This window comes from Chrysemys picta, chromosome 1 (assembly GCF_011386835.1).
Source record: "Chrysemys picta bellii isolate R12L10 chromosome 1, ASM1138683v2, whole genome shotgun sequence".
In the NCBI taxonomy this organism is placed as follows: Eukaryota; Metazoa; Chordata; order Testudines; family Emydidae; genus Chrysemys; species Chrysemys picta.
Genome location: NC_088791.1, coordinates 209,143,643 through 209,159,419, shown reverse-complemented (window position 1 = coordinate 209,159,419; position 15,777 = coordinate 209,143,643). Strand labels below are relative to the sequence as shown.

The 15,777-nt window shown below is 43.0% G+C and overlaps 1 protein-coding gene across 2 annotated transcripts in view; it reads right to left on the bottom strand.

Annotated features, from left to right (window-relative positions):
* Window positions 1-9,634: 9,634 nt before the first annotated feature.
* Window positions 9,635-15,777, bottom strand: part of LOC112059376 (uncharacterized) — a 66,413-nt gene continuing 60,270 nt past the window's right edge. For both annotated transcript variants that reach the window (XR_010595688.1, XR_010595687.1), the window contains exons 3-4: window positions 12,872-13,120; window positions 9,635-10,161 (exon numbers count right to left, since the gene is read on the bottom strand). The gene's annotated coding sequence lies outside the window, so the exon portion shown is untranslated. The remainder of the gene's footprint in view (window positions 10,162-12,871; window positions 13,121-15,777) is intronic.

Below are 15,777 nucleotides of genomic sequence, written 5' to 3'. Positions count from 1 at the left end.
AATCTCTCCTGTTCCCAAACCATTCTGTACAACCTCCGTATGTAATTCACCATCACTTTCTCTTCAGCTTTTAACATTTCAGCATCTATCTTATCATAGCCTGGTACTTTACCACTGTTCAGTTGGTTTATGGCCTTAGTTACTTCCTCAAAGGCCATTACTTCTAGTGATATAGGTAAGTATGCTATTTCTTCACATCTCTCACTATGTGGTTCTCGTTGGCTGAGCACAGCCTAAAAATGTTCCATCCAATGGGCTCTATGTCCTTCCTTTGTGGTTAAAATTGTACCGACTTGAACCTTCACAAAGCAAGAATGATTCATGAATTGCGATGTAAGTTTAGATACTAGAAAAAGCTTGTTAGAATCTCTTTTATATTCCTCCTCAGATTCTCTTGCATTATTTTCCATCCATTCTCTCATCTCCTCTGGCTGATATTTTAACTTCCTTGTCTTTGTCTGCATCTTCTTGTTCTTCTGCTCTCTCATTCTTGCTGAATTCTCCTCTTTAATTATAGTGGAATCTTATTTAAATATATGTAACAGCAAAAAAGGGGCAAGTTTGTATGGTGAACATAAATAGATTTACTAACCGCTTTTGTTTAAAAGTTATTCATAATATGCCAAATACTACTTACACTATGTTCTGTGTGCAGTAAATGTTTGTTTCTCTCTCTTTGAAGTTGACTGAGATCTATTCTTGCCTACTTATTAGGTTTTTTACATATCCTAGCCAAAGTTTTAACTCTGTATAATGCTTTGTGAAAAGTCCTGAAAAAAGCGAACTTTGGCCTATCCTTTAGCAAAGAGTGAAACTGGTGCAGGACGAAGAGGAGTATAATAGAATCAGATATAGTATTTCCACAGCAGCCTCCTAACCCATTACATAGGCACCAAGACAGATTTTTCAAAAGCACCTAAGCAGTTTACTTGCCTAATTAACATTAAAATCAATGAGGGTTAGGTGCCTATCCTACCTTGGCACTTTTGAAAATTCTGGGAGGCACCTATCTGCATCTTTAAGCACCTAAATACCTTTGTAAACTTGGCCCTAAATGCCCAACATAAAACATATATTTATTTTAAAAAGTTTTTGCACTGATTTTCTATGTAGTTTATCACACTGCACTTCTATGTATCAGTACTCCCAGGAAACATAGTACTTCATTGTGACATGATAACCAAATACTCTACATTTCTTATAATCATCTCCTTATTGAAGTGAATCTTAATATTTCTTCTATATTACTGCTTATGCTAGTGTCTCCTTGCAGAACATGGGCTTCTGCAATACGTATGAGCTCTCATTGCCCAGGCAACGATGAGTAGGCCATTCAAAAACAACACTTTGAGAAAAAAATCTGTCACAAAACTTCCAGTGAATTGGTGAGGTGTATCTCAAAACTTGAAGTTCCCATTCCCAAACGTGTTGCTCCTAGAGGTATGTCTACACTTAGGGCCAGCTCCAGGTTTTCTGCCGCCCCAAGCGGCAAAAAAAAAAAAAAAAAAAAAAGCTGTGACAGTGCAATCGCGCCACTACACTCTTCGGCAGCAATTCGGCAGCAGGTCCTTCGCTCCGAGAGGGACTGAGGGACCCGCCGCTGAAGACCCAGATGTGCCGCCCCAATAGCTGCCGGAGTGCCGCCCCTTGGAATTGGCTGCCCCAAGCACCTGCTTCTTTAGCTGGTGCCTGGAGCCGGCCCTGTCTACACTGCATACTAAGCCTGGCCTCTGACTCCAGTTTGAGCCCATCCCCCTTCTGTCCACACACAAATCAGTCTGACTCTGATCAGCAAGTACTCAGGACCAGGTCCTACAGCCCTGGTAGGAGGGAGGTGGGTCAGAACTTGAGTCCTACTGTGATTCCGTTCCAAGCACCATCATTTTGCAGTGTGGATGTTCAAACATGGGCTTAGAAACACCGAGTCCACAAGTGTAGACATTCCCTAGGTGGGCTGCCTCCTGAGCTCTAGGGTAGCTCTTGCTCTGTAAGTCACCAGCATATAGAAAATAAAATCTTCAAGGCAACAGAGAACTCAAAAACTCTGAAGCATTTGATGTTTCAGTTATGGGTCACTAATTACCCAAACCATGACGATTACACCTATTTGGCTAATGCATTTTGATGAAAATGTCCCTTCATGCAGTGTTTTTAGTTCAAGTCTATGAGACTTTATTGGTATGATTAGCTATATGAGTGTTGTCAAGGTGAAATAATATCAAAAGACAAAAATACAGTTTCAAATAAAAAAATTCTTAACAGTTCAGATTTAAAATTCAATCTTAAAATTCTGACTCTGACATTCCTTTTTTGAAGGAATCATGTTTGACTCTTCATAAATGTTATTGAATTCATAATGACAATAAAAAGTGTATTTGTATCTGCTCTGAAAGTAAAGTAGTACTTGGCTGCTAGAGAGACGGTTGTGTTAAATAATATCAGAGGCAGATATTGAAAGAGACTGAAATGAATGTGACTCAAGGAGATGTATGTCAGAGGCTTCATGCTTTTGTTAGCACAAAGCTTTTCTTGGACAGAAGTTCAATGTTTAAGAAACTCACAGTAGGTCACAACAGTTGCCATTTGCACACAAAAAAAGACAAAATACATTTTAGTAAATTGTTTTTAAAAATAAAGAGTGGAATGTATTGCCTTAGTCAGTGATGGCATGAATACATTTCCTAGAACATGTTTTATTCCTTCTCAGAGCGGAAAGGGAGGACAAGCAGAGAAGGAGGCAAAACATAAATGAGAGGTAGAAAAGAGGGTACAAAAGGGGAAAGGTCCACTCTGGTTTAAAGATGACACAAATGACCTATGATTTCTCATATCCTCTGTGCATGCTCCGAGCATATTGTTTTACACGTGCTTACAGCCTCCGAAATGTTACAGTACATTGGAAAAGCTGATCTAGATAAATTACATGTGGGGTACAATAAACAGATTCTGGTTTTGAAGACATTCAAATGGTTTTCTTTTTCAATGTAATCTCTTATTACCCTGCATGCTGCTTCTCCACTTCTCCTACAATGATACTACAGAAACATACTCACTTATGTTGAGTTTAGTGGCAGCCCTATTCAGCACTCCTCACTTCCTGTTACTCAGTCACAATTCTCTTTGAAGTCAGGGGGTGTTTTGCCTTGCTAATAAGCTCTGAAAAGAGTCCATAGCATATGGTTATAAAAGTAAAGCCAAGAACTGGGGGGCATGTGGAAAGAGAAGAAATATCCTGCCCAGCATTAGCTGAGTGGTGATCAGTCTATAGACAAGAGTCTTGGAACTTCAATAGTCACAAATCTAAAATAATTTGATGCCCCCAATAAAGAGTATTTACCAAATATTCCAGAAGCTAAGGCTCATGAGACATGATAAACAGACAAGGGATAGTAGCCATACTGATAAGTCATATAATGGAACTTACTTCATAAATGGCCTCTCAGAACATAACAAGACACAAATGGGGAGCTATATTTATAGTGCTCATCCTCTCCCTTCTTCTTGGTCCTTCTCCTATTAGAAAAATACATTTTGAATCTACTCTAATATAAAACCAAATAAAATGCTTTACAATTCATTTGGGCTACTGTCACAATCAGCAGGAATTCCCAAGAAATACCATGCAGACAATGTTTCAGGCAGATCTTTCAAGACATTCCCTGTAGAAATCTGTGGAGAACTTTACTGAGCACTTCCAGTAGAGAAATGTTGCACTGACACTTTTAAGGGCAGCAGGCAAACTTTTGTCCTCACACCTTCTGAGATCCCACTGAAGTTAATTTAGCACAGAATGTCAATGGTAGCAGAATTTGGCAAAGCAAGTCAAGGTTTTCTCACAGAAGATACTGTGCAGCAGTAAACACTTGTCTGCATTTAAAAATAGAAGCATATTTGAACATGATAGTGAACAACTGAGTTAGCTGATATGAGGCTGACCACGACTTGATGGTCAGTTTTCAGAGTAGCAGCCGTGTTAGTCTGTATCCGCAAAGAGAACAGGAGTACTTGTGGCACCTTAGAGACTAACAAATTTATTAGAGCATAAGCTTTCGTGGGCTACAGCCCACTTCTTCGGATGCATATAGAATGGAACATATATTGAGGAGATATATATACACACATACAGAGAGCATGAACAGGTGAGAGTTGTCTTACCAACTCTGAGAGTCCAACTCTGAGGATTACCTAAAGAAACTACACCATCTGCTAAAAAAACTCCCTGACAAAGCACAGGAACAAATCTATACAGACACATGCCTAGAACCCCGACCAGGGGTATTCTGTTTGCTACCCAAGATCCATAAACCTGGAAATCCTGGACGCCACATCATCTCAGGCATTGGCACCGTAACATCAGGCTTGTCTGGTTATGTGGACTCTCTCCTCAGGCCCTACGCTACCAGCACTCCCAGCTATCTTCGAGACACCACTGACTTCCTGAGGAAACTACAATCCATCGGTGATCTTCCAGAAAACACCATCCTGGCCACTATGGACGTAGAAGCCCTCTACACCAATATTCCACACAAAGATGGACTACAAGCTACCAGGAACAGTATCCCTGATAATGTCACAGCTAACCTGGTGGCTGAACTTTGTGACTTGGTCCTCACCCACAACTATTTCACATTTGGGGACAATATATACCTTCAAGTCAGCGGCACTGCTATGGGTACCCGCATGGCCCCACAGTATGCCAACATTTTTATGGCTGACTTAGAACAACGCTTCCTTAGCTCTCGTCCCCCAACGCGCCTACTCTACTTGCGCTACATTGATGACATCTTCATCATCTGGACCCATGGAAAAGAAGCCCTTGAGGAATTCCACCATGATTTCAATAATTTCCATCCTACCATCAACCTCAGCCTAGATCAATCCACACAAGCGGTCCATTTCCTGGACACTACTGTGCTAATAAGCGATGGTCACATAAATACCACCCTATACCAGAAACCTACTGACCGCTACACTTACCTACATGCCTCCAGCTTCCATCCAGGACACACCACATGATCCATTGTCTACAGCCAAGCCCTAAGATATAACCGCATTTGCTCCAATCCCTCAGACAAAGACAAGCACCTACAAGATCTCTATCAAGGATTCTTAAAACTACAATACCGACCTGCTGAAGTGAAAAAAACAGATTGACAGAGCCAGACGAGTACCCAGAAGTCATCTCCTACAAGACAGGCCCAACAAAGAAAATAACAGAACACCACTAGCTGTCACCTTCAGCCCCCAACTAAAACCTCTCCAGCGCATCATCAAAGATCTACAACCTATCCTGAAAGATGATCCCTCACTCTCACAGATCTTGGGAGACAGACCTGTCCTCGCTTACAGACAACCCCCCAACCTAAAGCAAATACTCACCAGCAACCACACATCACTGAACAAAAACAGTGACCCAGGAACCTATCCTTGTAACAAAGCCCGATGCCAACTCTGTTCACATATCTATTCAAGTGACATCATCATAGCACCTAATCACATCAGCCATACCAGCAGGGGTTCGCTCACCTGCACATCTACCAATGTGATATATGCCATCATGTGCCAGCAATGCCCCTCTGCCATGTACATTGGCCAAACCGGACAGTTTCTACGCAAAAGAATTAATGGACACAAATCTGACATCAGGAATCATAATACTCAAAAACCAGTGGGAGAACACTTTAACCTGTCTGGTCATTCAATGACAGACCTGCGAGTGTCTATTTTACAACAGAAAAACTTCAAAAACAGACTCCAACAAGAGACTGCTGAGCTGGAATTGATATGCAAACTAGATACAATCAATTTAGGATTAAATAAGGACTGGGAATGGCTGAGCCATTACAAACATTGAATCTATCTCCCCTTGTAAGTATTCTCACACTTCTTATCAAACTGTCTGTACTGGGCTATCTTGATTATCACTTCAAAAGTTTTTTTTTCTCTTACTTAATTGGCCTCTCAGAGTTGGTAAGACAACTCCCACCTGTTTATGCTCTCTGTATGTGTGTATATATATCTCCTCAATATATGTTCCATTCTATATGCATCCGAAGAAGTGGGCTGTAGCCCACGAAAGCTTATGCTCTAATAAATTTGTTAGTCTCTAAGGTGCCACAAGTACTCCTGTTCTTTTTGATGGTCAGTGTAGACCGGGACAAATTGGGTTTAATCATGGTTCGCTGACATAATGCTGGATATGATTTGTTCTGGACCATTAAGCTCTAGTCAGCATCATGTCTGGCTTGATTACATTAGACATCACATACATGTCTAATTTGACTGTATTCAACAAAAGCACCCCATGAAGTCAGGACAGCCAGGCCACCAGCCACGGCGGGAGCAAGCACAGGTGAAGGATCAGGCTGGAGCAGGGGCAGGAACATTCAGTCAGAACTACTAGCAAGGAGTATCTGGAACAAGGAAGTGGTGTTGAGCAGGCTGGAGCGGCTGCTTTCATTAGAAGCCTATATACCTGCAGTTAGACCCTTGTTTGTGGATTGGCTGGGCCTTTAGGACTTGCAGGTAATTATCTCAAATGACTAATTTCAAATTATCTCTGCAGGCTCAGAAAGACAGGGTGGGTGAGGTAAAATCTTTCATGGGAGCAACTTCTGTTGGTGAGAGAGACAAGTTTCGAGCCACACAGAGCGCGCAGAACACTCATCACCCCGAGCACATTTTGGCCAGCATCATTTTAAGATTCAGCACTGTGATCAGAGCAAGTTATATATAAGCAGTGCAATGTATCTTCTTCTCAAGCTCCTCACGGACTTTAGGGGTGGATGAACTGATCTGGATAAAATTAATTCCCCTGACCTTTGCCTAAAATGCAGAAATAAACTTGTTTTTTAAGTTAATTTTCCAACTTCTGAATTTCCTGATCCCAGAGATTACTAGTCAGTGGAACTGCAGATATATCACAAGAAACATTATCCTTTCAGTAAAGTATTTCCACCCCAATCAGGAACAAGCAGTCAGAACTGACATCTTGTGAGGAAAATGATATTGAGATAATTGTAACCTAATTTGTCAAGCCCAAGAGTTTCACAGAGTTTATATAAGGTGTTCTGAGAAGTACTCAAACCCACGCTGAACTAAATTTCTGAACTTTTAAAGGTTCACCAATGCCAGCATTTCTGAAACTGGGGGTCCCGCCCCAAAAGGGGGTTGCAAGGCTATTGTAGCAGGGGTCACGAGATCACAAAAAAAATATTGCGGGAGGGAGAGGAGCTGCCGCTCTTCGGCCACCCAGCTCTGAAGGCTGCGCCATTGCCAGCAGCAGGGCAGAAGTAAGGGTGGCAGTACCATGAGTATCTCCTATGAGTATGTACAGCACTTTGCTTTCACTTTTGGGAAGAGTCATCACAACCTGAAATATTTTCAAAGGGGGCCTGGCAAAAAAAAAGGTTGAGAACTCCTGACCTATGCTATTTCGTACATGAGTGAGGGCCCTACAGAGCATGTGGCCTGAGCTAATTCAGTGATTCTCAACCCACGTACAGGTACTCAGAGGTCTTCTAGGGGGTACATCAACTCATCTAGCTATTTGCCTAATTTTACAACAGGCTACATAAAAAGCACTAGCGAAAGTCAGTACAAACTAAAATTTCATACAATTACTTTACTTTTTTATACTGCTCTATATACTATACACTTAAATGTAAGGATAATATTTGTTCCAATTGATTTATTTTATAATTTAATGGTAACAATGAGAACGTAAGCAATTTTTCAGTAACAGTGTGCTGTGACACTTTTGTATGTTTATGTCTGATTTTGTAAGCAAGTAGTTTTTAAGTGAGGTGAAACTTGGAGGTATGCAAGACAATTCAGACTCCTGAAAGGGGTACAGTTGTCTGGAAAGGTTGAGAGCCACTGAGCTAATTTTATAGGATGTAATAGTAGCAGTAACATTAGGTATCATATATTTACCAGTGTGATTTTGTTTTCCTCCATTGGTTTTCATATATGTACTTCATAGGTCCAGATAAATTCTATGTCATAGTTCACTGAGCTGTGAAGCTAACTCCTGTCATATTTCCATGTGGTGTTTCACAGGAATTGCAGCTAACTCCTGTCACTGCTGTATTAATGTACAGAGTGTTGAAGGAATTACAACTCTCTTCCCAAGGTATCATGACTGTTTAAAAGAAGAGTCAGAATTACTAGCTGACAGAAGTGATGTTGACAGGAGTTCTCCAAACTGTTCAGTGGCTGCTTTGCCATTCTTTGTTATTTAAATAGCAACTGTTGCATATCTTAATTATGCCAAGTGGGCCACAGCAGGTTTCTGAAAGATCCTAGCAGAAATCTGAATGCACATGGCTTTTAACTAGGAGGAGTAGAGACGGTAGGGTGCAATGACATTTCCCTTCTACCAGATTGTTGAACCTTGGAAAGGCAGTTACCCTTGTCCCTTGAGCAGTTTGTTTGCTGTGTAATTCAGTGAGTGGAAATGCATGCTGACACAATTAATAAAACAGTTCAGTGTTTTTGCATGGGCTTAATTTCCTTTCTCTGAGGGTTTCGCTATCTATTAATCCAAACGTACACTTTTAGATTCTCTCTGTATTACTTCCCTTCTCTTCCTCTTATATCCCAGTCAGCATGTTGTGCAGATTCCCAAACTCTGCTCCTATGCTATCAAAGAGTGCTTGTCCCCCTCAGGAGCACATGTGGCAAGAGACTGATTAGTATTGACCGCAGGTAACAGTTGGTGCAGCGCCACCGCTGTGGAGGCCTTGACAGTTCCATAACCCTCATTCCTCCGCCGTTCCCTCCCTGCCTCCCCCCTAACTCCCGCCTATTCTGCTCCTCGAACAAAACATCACATCAGCATTGTTTACTGCAGGATCTCAGCCAAGGAAGTCATAAGAAGACAATAGACGTATAATCTGATAACCTTGTTAGCTGGATTGAATCAGAGCTTCTAACAAGGAGAAGAGTTTAGTGAAGTGGAATAAAAGTATTACAATATTTGTTGTCAATGGCCTTTCAGCTTTGTCTTTGAAAAAGTAGCATTTCTTGTGCTTTTATTTAAGATTAAAGCCAGGCTCAAGGACGCTAAACAAAACGACATGTACAAGGTCAGGCATGACTTGAGGAAAAAAAAATTTAAAACCCCACAACAAATATTTACTGGGACAGGCATAGAGTTCTTCATTGTGTACAAATTGCAGATAGCACCACTCCATAAAATGTTTTGAATTTCCCTTTTCAAAATCACTGCAAGATATTCAACAACACATAGTGTGCTCTGCTTTATTTTCTTAGGGCTAAATCAGAGCCATGAGGAGGGGGGTTCAAAGGGATCGAGAAGTAGCAGCCCTGGGCCCATAAAGGAAGAAGCCTGCCTTAGCCCCCCTGCACCGCTGACTGGGAGCTGCTGGTGATAAGCCCATGCCCCAACTCCGAGCTGCACCCTCCAGCCCTAAGCCCCCCTAACCCAGAGCCCCCTCCTGCACCCCAAACCCCTCATCCCCAGCCCCACCCCAAAGCCTGCATCCCCAGATGGAGCCCTCACCCCCCTGCACTCCAACCCCCTGCCCCAGCCCAGAGCCCCCTCCCACACTCTGAACCCCTCTGCCCCATCCCACAGCCTGGAGCCCCCTCCAGCACCCCAAACCCCTCATTCCCAGCCCCACCCCAGAGCCTGCACCCGCAGAGGGAGCCCTCACTCCCCCTGAACCCCAACCCCCTGCCCCAGCCCAGTGAAAGAGAGTGAGGGTGGGGGAGAGCAAGCCAGCAAGGGAGGGGAATGTAGTGAGTGGGGGGCAGGGGCAGGGCCTCGGGGAAGGGGCGGGGAAGGGGGCATGACCTCAGGGAAGGGGCGGGGCTAGGGTGTTTTATGCAAATAGAAAGTTGGCAACCCTAGTTGGAACTTAAGTTGGAAGCTGATAGCTTGCAAACAAACATTTCTGAATTTTTGTTTCTTGTTTTTCTAAGATAGTGTACCATATCTTATACAAAAAATGAACATTGTGAGCAAAACATTGTACGGTCTGGATCTTGATGATCAAAGAGCTCATGGTTTACTTGGAGGCCTTCAAGAAACTTGACTGGAATAATGGTCTTCAGGGTTCATTGTATATATAAAAAAGCAGCTTCTTCATGGGCTGGAACATTAGGGATGACCACACAGTTCATAAAGAGAATATCCTGAAGGAGGAAAGAATTAATTGGTGAACTTGCAACAGACAAAGGGTCATCAAATCCTCCCCAAAATTTTGAATATGAGGTTTTCAACCCAATCTTAGGTACAATATTAACAGAAGCGCCTGATAAGATGTGTAAGTGCAATGGAGTCAGGGAAAGGTTTGCTTTTTTGATGGGCAGAGAAACTGAAAACTCTCAGCAGCAAAGACCTGACGAGTCACACTCACATCTTAGGAAGCAGCTTCACTGAGGATTTAAACTCCTGATAGTTTTGAGAACAAAACTGAGCTCTTCACCAGTTTTTGCAAGCAAATCTTTCAGGGTGACATGCAAATAAAGGCACCTATTGATCTTCTTAGCTACATTCACAAACGGTCTTTAGAAGTGGGTCTCCCTAACACAGAAACAGCACTGTGTATTTTTTGTTGTCTTTGTGTAACTATGGCTGCTAGTGAAAGGCATTTCAGCAAGCTAAAATTAATCAAGACCTATCTAAGAACATCTATGGGGCAGGAAAGTTTAGCGATCTGGCAGTTATTGCTATAGGAAATTTAGGAGCAAGGTGGATAGATGGGGATGAGCTAATTAATGAGATTGCATCACAGAAGGCTAGGAAAGTCCCTGTGTAAAAGTATCTTGTGTTGAGTGCTGGGTTGTTGTTTTTTTGTGGTCAGGGAAAGGGGACAGATTTTAGTCTTTGAACTGGGCCTGGAAGACCCTTGGCACGTCACTGGGCTAAACTGTGGCTTTGCAAAAAGCCTTAAGGGGCAGCGTGTTGCATGCACTGCCCCAGGAGCAGATCTGAAACCATATTGTTACTCCAGGTGTCATAATACGGTCCCTGATTCCCACTTTGTCCTCAGGGGAGCAGGGTGGGAGGGAAGAAGCAATCTGCACCAGCTATATGCCTACTTAAGTGTACATCCCCTTCCATGCCAGGTCATCTGTGCTGGCTGGTACATTGTAGAGGTAGGGACTAAATCAAGGGTCCATCCATCACTGCCCCTGCCTCTGTCTGCCCAATTTCCCCACTCGCTTGTGTGTATGGGAAGATTAGCAACACTTGCAGAGGCTGTTCTCCCCATGATAATGGGTAGCCCATGCAAGAGAATAAGAGGGGGAAACTCACACCATATTACTGCAGAGGTGCATGGGATGAGTGACAAGCTTGCCCTTCACAATTTCAAATTCATCATCAATTTTACTATTTCATATCTCAAAACTACCTCTGGTTAATTAATATCCATCACATAATGAATCTGAACATTGAGGTTTAGTCATACGATATATTGTCTGACAAATAATTTTTGGGATCTGACCAAATCTACTGAGAGAAAATATACATTTTCTTTCTTGCTGTATTTCTTGCTTTCTCTCCCTTCATCACTTAACCCTGTAACTGTAGCATGGGTTTGTAAAGCATTCTGGGCTAAAGTTTATTAAAGGCACTATATAAAAAAATACATAATTTTTAATAAATAGGAATGTAAAAATTATTATTTGGGGTCCTGACCTTTCCCTGAAGAAATAAAAATCTCAGGGGAAACAAATGCCATTTTAATCTTACCATTTTCCAGCTGCTAGAAACAGTCATGTTGTGGTGCATTGCATATTTCAATAGGGGATTTTTTATAATTAAGGGAATGAAAAATAAATGAAATTGGCAGCATCCATTTTACTTTTAGATGAGAAAAGAAGGGGAAATGTATCAGCTATAACTAACCGGAAAAAAAAAAAAAGGTTACAACCAAAATTTGCCTCTCGTTCATTATCTTTGAAAGTGGCCATAATGATAAAGATGCAATATTAAAGGGGGAGCTGCTGCGTGCTCGTCTCTTTTGAAAAATCAGGCCACTTTTTAGTTTCCTAAATATAGATTTAGGAACCTAACTTTAGGTACCCATTTTTAAATTCTTGACCAGTAATCTTACTTTATTTCTGAAAATCAAGCTGCTTCTGGGATGCATTAGCAGGTGTGTTGTGAGCAAGACACGAGAAGTCATTCTTCCGCTCTACTCTGCTCTGGTTAGGCCTCAGCTGGAGTATTGTGTCCAGTTCTGGGCGCCGCATTTTAAAAAAGATGTGGAGAAATTGGAAAGGGTCCAAAGAAGAGCAACAAGAATGATTAAAGGTCTTGAGAACATGACCTACGAAGGAAGGCTGAAAGAACTGGGTTTGTTTAGTTTGGAGAAGAGAAGACTGAGAGGGGACATGATAGCAGTTTTCAGGTATCTAAAAGGGTGTCATGAGGAGGAGGGAGAGAACTTGTTCACCTTAGCCTCTAAGGATAGAACCAGAAACAATGGGTTTAAACTGCAGCAAGGGAGGTCTAGGTTGGACATTAGGAAAAAGTTCCTAACTGTCAGGGTGGTTAAACACTGGAACAAATTGCCTAGGGAGGTTGTGGAATCTCCGTCTCTGGAGATATTTAAGAGTAGGTTAGATAAATGTCTATCAGGGATGGTCTAGACAGTATTTGGTCCTGCCATGCGGGCAGGGGACTGGACTCGATGACCTCTCGAGGTCCCTTCCAGTCCTATAATCTATGATTCTATGATTCTATTTAGGAGCCTAAATATGGCCTTATGAGTCTAAATCTAGACATCCATTTTGAAAATCTTGGCCAATCTTGCTAATACAAAAATGTGGTGAATACAAAGCTTCTTTATTATCATTTTATTTCTTTATACTCTATACAAGCAGTCTTACTTACATCCTTCCCGTGCCAATGTGGGCACAAAGGGCAAGAACCACTCTCACCCATTCCTCTGCTGCTTCCATTTGCCATATTGTGTTGAGATCAACTATTCTGCCCTTCCTGCTAAGCATTCTTCATAAGGCTTCTCTTGGGTACCTTCATTTTCTCAAACCAGTTGGTTTCCACTTGACAGTTTCATGGGGGAGTTTGGGTGTTGCCATTCAGAGTACATGTCCCAAATATATCCAGCATTTCCTTTTGATTCTGGTGGAAATATAATAATAGTTTGTAATTTCTCAGTTCTCTGCGTTGGTGATGAAGTCTTCCCAACCAGTGCCCAGAATCTTTCCTAGGCACTTATTTTCAAAGGTGTCTAGTTTTCTCTCCATTTTTTAGTAGCTCTCCAGTTCTCACAGCCAGATGTTAGCATCAAGATTTTTTTTAATTGAAAATTCTCAGTTTTGTTCTGGACTGTATATCTCTTGATTACTGTACATTGCTGAGTTTAGTGAATGCTGTCAATGCCTTTCCTATCCTTGGAGTCACTTCCTTTCTGAGGTCTCCAGTGGCTAATATAGTGCTGCATGGGTAGATGAACTGCTTTACTGTCTTGATATTTTTGCTTTCTAATGTGATGTTAGATATTATGTTGACATCTGGTTTTCAAAGAAGTTTGTTGTAGCATAAGTAATTTTGAGCCTCACTTGGCCTGCTTTTTTTTTTTTTTTTTTTTTGCCAAGTTGCTTGTTTTTGTAACTTTGTGAGGTCTTCTGGCATTTGCCATAAACCCATGCTATACCTGTGTTTGTGTTGCTAAAACACTTCTTCATTATCCAGTCTAGGGCAATGCCAAACAATAAGGGAGATAAAACAAAGCCCTGTTTCACACTGGTGTCTTCATTGAATCACTCTGTTGTCTGGTTGTTCACCCTCACAAAGATATATATTCATCTCTTCCTAAAGCAGAAACTGTTTGTCGTGGGGAGGAAGGTCACTGATATATAGTGTAATATAGTGTAATATGTGAATGTTGCCTCCATTCCTATGCAAATAAGTATTAAAGACTCATGAAGACATTCTGCCATATAAAAAATGGCAACAACAGAATTAAAAACTTTCAGTCCCACTATACTCATTATCACTATTAAGATTTTAATGGCATTTAGGCACCTAATTCCCATTTGTGTCTTTCAAAAATCTTCCAAGATATTAACCTAAATTCTCCTTATCTGTTCTTTTAATCTGCAAGTTGGATGAGCAACACTTGGCAAAGCCTTCAGAAATCACATTTCTGGAGTCGAGTTTCAAACCGAAACACAGCTGGTTGACAGACAGCAAATGAAAAGAATGGCTTTCTTGGGATCAAATATCCTTTATTTGTTATGGTGGATTGTTTTAATATATGACCTCTACAAATTCAGTATTAGTTAATTATTCTATACCTACCATTTCTTGTATCTAGAAGGAGCTCATTCCTACTCATAAAATGAGAAAGTCCTTCTGTTTTAATTTATACCACTATTTCCTTCTGTTGACTATTTGAGCAATGGGCTGGTGAGGCACGAGCATTCTACTCTGCAGTGGTTTTGAGGCAGAGACAAGAAAAAGCGTGACTGCGATTCTTTCTCCGTCTGTTTCTTAGGGTTTCCAACTTTCTAATTGCAGAAAATGGAACACACTTGCCCCACCCCTGCCCCACGGCCCCACCCCAGCCATGGCCCCTTCTCTGAGGTCCCACCCTCACTACATTCCCCCCTCCCTCCGTCACTCGCTCTCCATCCCCCTCGCTCACTAGCTCATTTTCACCGGGCTGGGGCGGGGGTTGGGGTGTGGGATGGGGCTCCAGGCTGGGGGGGGTCTTGGGCCAAGGGGTTGGGATCTCAGTGCTGGGGCAGGGGGTTGGGGTGTGGGAGGGGATGAGGGCTCCGACTGGAGGTACAGGCTCTGGGGCGGGAGGATAAGGGGTTTGGGGTGCAGGAGTGGGCTCCAGGCTGGGGGCTGGGGAAGAGGGGTTTGGAGTTTGGGAGGGGGCTTCGGGCTGGGGCAGGGGGGTTGGGTGTGGGAGGGGGTACGGGCTGTGGGCAGGGGGTGCAGGCTCTAGGCTGGGACACAAGGTTGGGATGTGGGAGGGGATGAGCACTCTAGCTGGGGTTATGGGCTTGGGGGTAGGGACAGGGATGTGGAGTTTGGGGTACAGGAGGGGGCTCCGGGCTGGGGCTATGGGGTTTGGACTGTAGGAGGGGTTTCAGGGTTGGGGCAGCGGATTGGGGTGTGGGAAAGGGTTCATGGTGTGGTCTCTGGGCCACACTGACCTCATGCGGCTCCCAAGAAGCAGCGGCATGCCCCTCTAGCTCCTAGGCAGAGGGACGACCAGGGGGGCTCTGCACACTGCCACCGCCCGCAGGCACTGCCCCCGCAGGTCCCATTGGCTATGGTACCCGGCCAGTGGGAGCTGTGGTGCCGGCACTTGAGCGGTGCCTGAGGGCAGGGGCAGTGCCCAGAGCCCCCCCGGCTGCATCTCCGCCTAGGAGCTAAAGGGACATGCTGACCACTTCCCAGGAGCCACACGGAGCCAGGAACAGAGCCTGCCTGCTCAACTGTGGCCAACCAGACTTTTAGTGGCCCAGTCAGCTGTGCTGACCAGAGGCGCCAAGGTCCCTTTTCAACCAGGCTTTCCAGTCGAAAACTGAATGCCTGGCAACCCTATTGTTTCACCACAGCCTGGCAGAAACATGACTTACTATGAAAGGGATGTGCTGTAGTTAGCTTGATGGGATTGTCACCAGTCACAGCCTTTTAAGCTCATGACAATGACAGGAATGTTTCATTGTACACACCTTTCAACTGAGACTTTCTTGGAGATTGTAAAATCTTCCAAGCCCCTTGCACAGAAATGTGTAATTGAAATTTATATATTTTTT